Here is a 6,000-nt window from a genome sequence, read left to right on the forward strand (position 1 = left end):
TCCTTTCCAAGCCGGGTTGCAGGGAGGCACTGATTTCTTAGAGACCCGTTCCCCGTCTCACTTCCTGCCTCCACCTTCCTGGCCTTCTCCGGGACGAGGAGACCCCTCACTTCACAGAAGCACGCCGACTGGAAGCAGGAGAATGAACTGGACCCGAGTCTGAGCTGGCCTAGCAAGACACGGCCTGGTGTCCCGGGTGATCGTCCTTGGCTGGGACGGGCGGTTGAGCAATTCCTTGGGCCCACATCTGAGGACGCTCACCCCACGCCCAACAATACCCCGAAGCGTCCTTTCATCAGCTTGGCAGCTGCCAGCTTTGCCCAGCATTCAAGGGAGGCGCAGGTGGCAGAAAGGACCTGAGCGCCCGCGCCTCTCTCTCGGCCCAGCAGCCAAGACGATGGACCTGGAGCGGCCTGGCGCGGCCTGGGCTGACCACGGCAGAGCCGTCTCAAGGCTGCGGCCTGCCCTAAGCGCCCGCCTTTAAACTTGCCCCGTTGGGTTCGGCTCAGAAGCCTGGAATGTGTGAAGGTAAACACGCCTGATCCCCTGGATAAACCGGCTAATGCCGCTTACGATACGCACGTCTGTTCTTCAGGCCGGCGAGCAGAGCGGCCCTGACGTTAACGGGGCCGTTTATCTGGGCGGAAGGCAGGAAGCCATAAGCACTGTCAGGGAGGTTGGGATTTGGGGACTGGCTGAGGCTTGGATCGCGAGGCACCGACAGGAACACGGGGTGCGAGACGAGGCCGTGGCTCTTCCTCCTTGGGGATTTATTAGGTGACTTGCGTCCTTGCTTCTTCGTGGCTAAAACCCAGAAGGGAATTTGTTCTTTTGTGCTTTTCATCATTTCACAGCGTGACAGCCCAGGTTATTTTTATAACCAGCCAGTAGGTGCTGACCCTGATCACTCAGTCTTGGGATCGGATATTACAGGGAAGATTACAGTGACCCACGGTTAGAATGCTTCCGCCGTCAGCTCTGTAAGAAAGTAGGATTATGGCCGAAACCGGTTTGGCTCAGTGGATAGAGCGTCGGCCTGCGGACTGAAAGGTCCCAGGTTCGATTCCGGTCAAAGGCATGTACCTTGGTTGCGGGCACATCCCCAGTAGGGGGGTGTGCAGGAGGCAGCTGATCGATGTTTCTCTCTCATCGATGTTTCTAACTCTCTATCCCTCTCTCTTCCTCTCTGTAAAAAATCAATAAAATATATTAAAAAAAAAAAGAAAGTAGGATTATGGATCCAACTCTCGAATGTCTTGGGTCCAAGATCACTGTAAGAACTTCATTTCTGAGCGGGATTGGTAACCCTGACGTGCCTCTAGCTGGGCCATTGACTTGGAGGTCAGACTTTGGTGTGAAATTAGCTTTCACTCTCCTTGGCGATCTACTCTCAGAAACAGGGCAACCATTTTGTCCAAAACTCTCAGCCAATGAATTTCCTAATCTTGGGTTCAGAGAATGAATAGAGACAAATTGGGTTTTTTAAAACTATTTTTTTGTTGATTTCAGAGAGTAGAGAGAAGGAGAGAGAGAGAGAGAGAAACATCAATGATGAGAGAGAATCCTTGATCAGCTGCCTCCTGCACGCCCCCTACTGGGGATCGAGCCTTCGACCCACCCAGACCGGGAATCGAACCCTGACCTCCTTGTTCATAGGTCCAAAGCTCAACCACAGGGCCACCCCTGAAGCCACGTCTGCCCCGCCTCCTTAGCAGGGCTTGTGGCAAAGTGTCCTCCAAGGAAAGATTGACTGATTAGCAAGGAGAGGAGTCTTAGCTAAACGATCAACTTTTGTCTTCCCTAACATACGAATTATGAAGTAATACTCCTCTAGCTATTTTTGCCACCTCAAAATGTGAACCTATTACCCAAAAACAAAATGTCCAAGTCACCAAGAGATATTCCCTAATCGTCTTTCAAAATGTTGTCAAATCTGATTTTCAAATGTTGGGGTCCACCCCAGTCCATTGTCCTCTCACCCAGCCATTGACACATCATCATCTCCCCCCGGGAACTGGAGGGAAACCTATGGGTGGCCGTAGGCTGGTATCTTTGTCTGAATCAAGCAGGAACTGTCTGGCCCTGCATGGCTCAGTGGTTGAGCATCAACCCATGAACCAGAAGGTCAGGGTTCGATTCCCGGTCAGGGCCCAGGCCCAGGTTGTGGGCCTGATCCCCAGTGTGGGGCGTGCAGGAGGCAGCCGATCCAGGATTCTCTCTCATCATGGATGTTTCTCTCTCTCTCTCCCTCTCTGAAGTCAATAAAAACATATTTAATTGTTTTTTTTAAAAGCATGAACTTCATGAGTGTTGCCAGGTGGTAGGCATTTTGTGGCCTGAGAACAAAGCCACCTCGTACATCTTTCTTTGCTGAATGGAACATAGCAGTTTTACGCTCTGACCTCTTATGACCTCTCAGGAGATGGCGAGCGAATTCTCTCTCGATCTGGAAGTTTGTTGAAATGAATTATGGGAGCAAAATACCCCTTACGGTAAGCCTGACACTATCATTGTAGATGAGAACGGGAGGATAAAAGCAGAGGAGAACGTTCTAGAATCTGTCGGCATAAAATCCCCAGAGAACATACAATTTATATGAATTCCTGTGAGCTAGGGACGCTGAGAATGTTTCGGGAAAAAAAAAAAAAAAGCAAAAAATAAATACATAAAATATCTGACTATTTCAAAAGCTTTCCAGAAACAGATAAGAGTTAACAATAACAACCACCACCAAATCCCGGAACGCCGAGGGTGGGCAGCCGCTGCTCGCCAGCCCAGAGGAGAGAGAGATGCGAGGCCAAACGCGGACGGCACCCAGACACAGACAAGAACAAAAGGGAAAACTCGACATGTGAAACAACACGATCCGCCTCCTCTGAATAGTTTAGACCCGTGGTCGGCAAACTACGGCTCGCGAGCCACATGCGGCTCTTTGGCCCCTGGAGTGTGGTATGGAGTTTCCTCAAAAAACTGAAAATGGAACTCCCATTTGACCCAGTGACCCCACTTCTGGGAATATATCCAAAGAAACTGGAAACACCAATCAGAAAGGATATATGCACCCCTATGTTCATAGCATCACAATTCACCATAGGTAAGATTTGGAAACAGCCTAGGTGCCCATCAGCAGATGACTGGATCAGAAACCTGTGGTACATCTACACAATGGAATACTATGCTGCCATAAAAAAGAAGGAATTCCTACCATTTGCAGCTACCTGGATGGAATTGGAGAACATTATGCTAAGTGAAATAAGCCAGTCAATGAAAGAAAAATACCACATGATCTCACTCATTAATGGATAATAAAGAACATTATAAACTGATGAACAAAAGATAGATACAGAGACAGTAAAGCATCAAACAGACTGTCAAATTACAGGGGGAAAGTTAGGGAGAGGTGGGGGAGATAAGAGATCAACCGAAGGACTTGTATGCATGCATATACGCATAACCAATGGACGCAAAACTCTGGGGGGTGAGGGCAAGTAGGGGTGTGGGGTGGGGGGGACAATGGTAAGATATGTACACATATAATACCTTAATAAAAAAAATAATAAAATAAAATTACGTTAAAAAAAAATACCACGACCTGGGCGAGTCTATGTTGAAGAAGTGGCGTTAGAAGGAGTTTACGTTTAAAAAATTGGGCTCTCCAAAGACATGTCAATCGTGGTGCTGTTGATCTCTGGCTCTGCGGACTCACGAGTTTGCCGACCGCTGGCCTAGACGATAAAAGGAGATGGTGGCGGTGCAGGCTAGCAGGAGGGGCCAGAAACGTTGAGGCTTGATGGGAAAGCCGGAGGCCGGTGTGGGCGAAGAAAGAAGCAGTTCCATGGCAGAGGCCCTCGGCCTGGTGGGAGCAGCAGGGGGGGGGGGGGGGGGGGGGGCGCTTTGAGAATCTGGAGACAGCTCCGCATGCTCTTCACAGGCACCCACACGTGTGCATCTGTGCCCACCGCATTGGGTTCGTGACATTTCACCCGCAGTATGACCCTCTTGCACATGCAGCTTCATGACTCCTGCATAACCCGGCCGGCGCCGTGGCTCGGTGGTTGAGCATCGGCCCAGGAACCAGGAGGTCACGGTTCGATTCCCAGTCAGGGCACATGCCCGGGTTGCGGGCTCCATCCCCAGTAGGGGGCGCGCAGGAGGCAGCCGATCCATGACTCTCTCATCACTGATGTTTCTCTCTCTCTCCCTCTCCCTTCCCCTCTGAAATCAATTAAATATATATATATATGTATATATATACATTTATATATATATATTTTTTAAAAAAACGACAATGAAACTGTGACTTTTTTTAAAATATATATATATATATATATAATCAACCAATGCTGGCCTTGATTGCAAAGGGGAGCGATGTGTTTAATGATAAAAGACACTTCCTGCCGTTCTTCGTCTCCTGGTGAAGCCGCCCGCGTGAACAGCTTGTTTCCTGGGTGCCGTCCAGGAAGGACTCGTTCCCGGCGCCATCGCGAGGCTCGTGTCCGCAGCACAGTCACTGCCGACACCTGTGCCGACCTGCGGGCAGGATCGTTCACGTGGGTAGCAAATTCCACTCGCGTGCCCCGCTGGTTTCCGTTATCTCTAGGAATGAAGATCACACTGCTACGTCCAGGCCATCCTTAAGAAATATTTCTCGAGAATCTTTGTCACTCCAGAGGCATGGTATTCATCATATTATGTAACGATTAAAGGAGGAATTGTGTTTTTAATTAAGGCACCGGCTCTTCATTAGCAATGCTGTCATGTTAGGCAATAAAAATCACACCATTTGAAGTAGCGTAAGAGAGAAAATGTGGCTGGTGACCCCTGATAACCGTGGTCGGCAAACGGCGGCTCACGAGCCACGTGCGGCTCTTTGGCCCCTTGAGTGTGGCTCTTCCACAAAACGCCACGGCCTGGGCGAGTCTATGTTGAAGAAGTGGCGTTAGAAGAAGTTTTAGTTTAAAAAATGTGGCTCTCCAAAGAAATGTCAATCGTTGGACTGTTGATATTTGGCTCTGTGGACTGATGAGTTTGCCGACCACTGCCTTATAAGAATAGTTTTACATTATGGGAAATCAGAATGAAATATATATATATGATTCATTCAGCAGCAAATATTCAAAAGACTATTTTTCCCTATGGCATTGTAGCACTTTATGCAAATTAGCTAATTGTATGGGAGTAGACTTGTTTTTATCTCTTTATCTATATTTCTACTCATACCACACTATTTAAATTACTATAGCTTTAAAATCATTCTTCATGTTTGTTGACATGAGCTAATTTAACTCCCCAGCCAAGTGTGGCTCAGTGGTTGAGCATCGACCTATGAACCAGGAGGTCAAGGTTCGATTCCCAGTCAAGGGCACATGCCTGGGTTGCGGGATCGATCCCCAGTAGGGGGCGTGCAGGAGGCAGCCGATCGGGGATTCTCTCTCATCATTGATGTTTCTATTTCCTCTCTCCCTCTCCCTTCCTCTCTGAAATCAGTTAAAAAATGTATTTTTTTAAAAAACTAATTTAACTATTCTTGCCCTTTTCATTTTAGTCCGAACTTTAAAGTCAGCTTTTCATTTTCCATATACACCCCGCATAGGCTGTATTTAGTCTACAAACCAACTTTGGTATCAATTTATAGTTTTATGAGATGGACATGATTTACTTTGGTCTTATAAAATTTCTGTCCGTTGCACGTGGCACTCATTTATATTCAATTTTATTCCTAACTGCTAAAAAAGGTCCAATTCACCAAATACTGTACTGAACCTTTGAGAAGATTTTTTTTTTATCTTTTATCCTACTAGTAAGGTGAATTGCATTCTTTTCTGAATACTGAGCAGCAGTTCACTCCTGGAATCAACTCAACTTAGCCATGACCTATTATCCGATTGCCATGTCATTGGACTCAGCTCACTACTTCTTTTTGGGGATACATTCATATCTGTTCATGGGAGGGAGTGGCTTTACTTGCTTTTCTTGATTTGGTCGAAGAGTATTTGGTCC

Source organism: Eptesicus fuscus, chromosome 24, assembly GCF_027574615.1.
Source record: "Eptesicus fuscus isolate TK198812 chromosome 24, DD_ASM_mEF_20220401, whole genome shotgun sequence".
In the NCBI taxonomy this organism is placed as follows: Eukaryota; Metazoa; Chordata; class Mammalia; order Chiroptera; family Vespertilionidae; genus Eptesicus; species Eptesicus fuscus.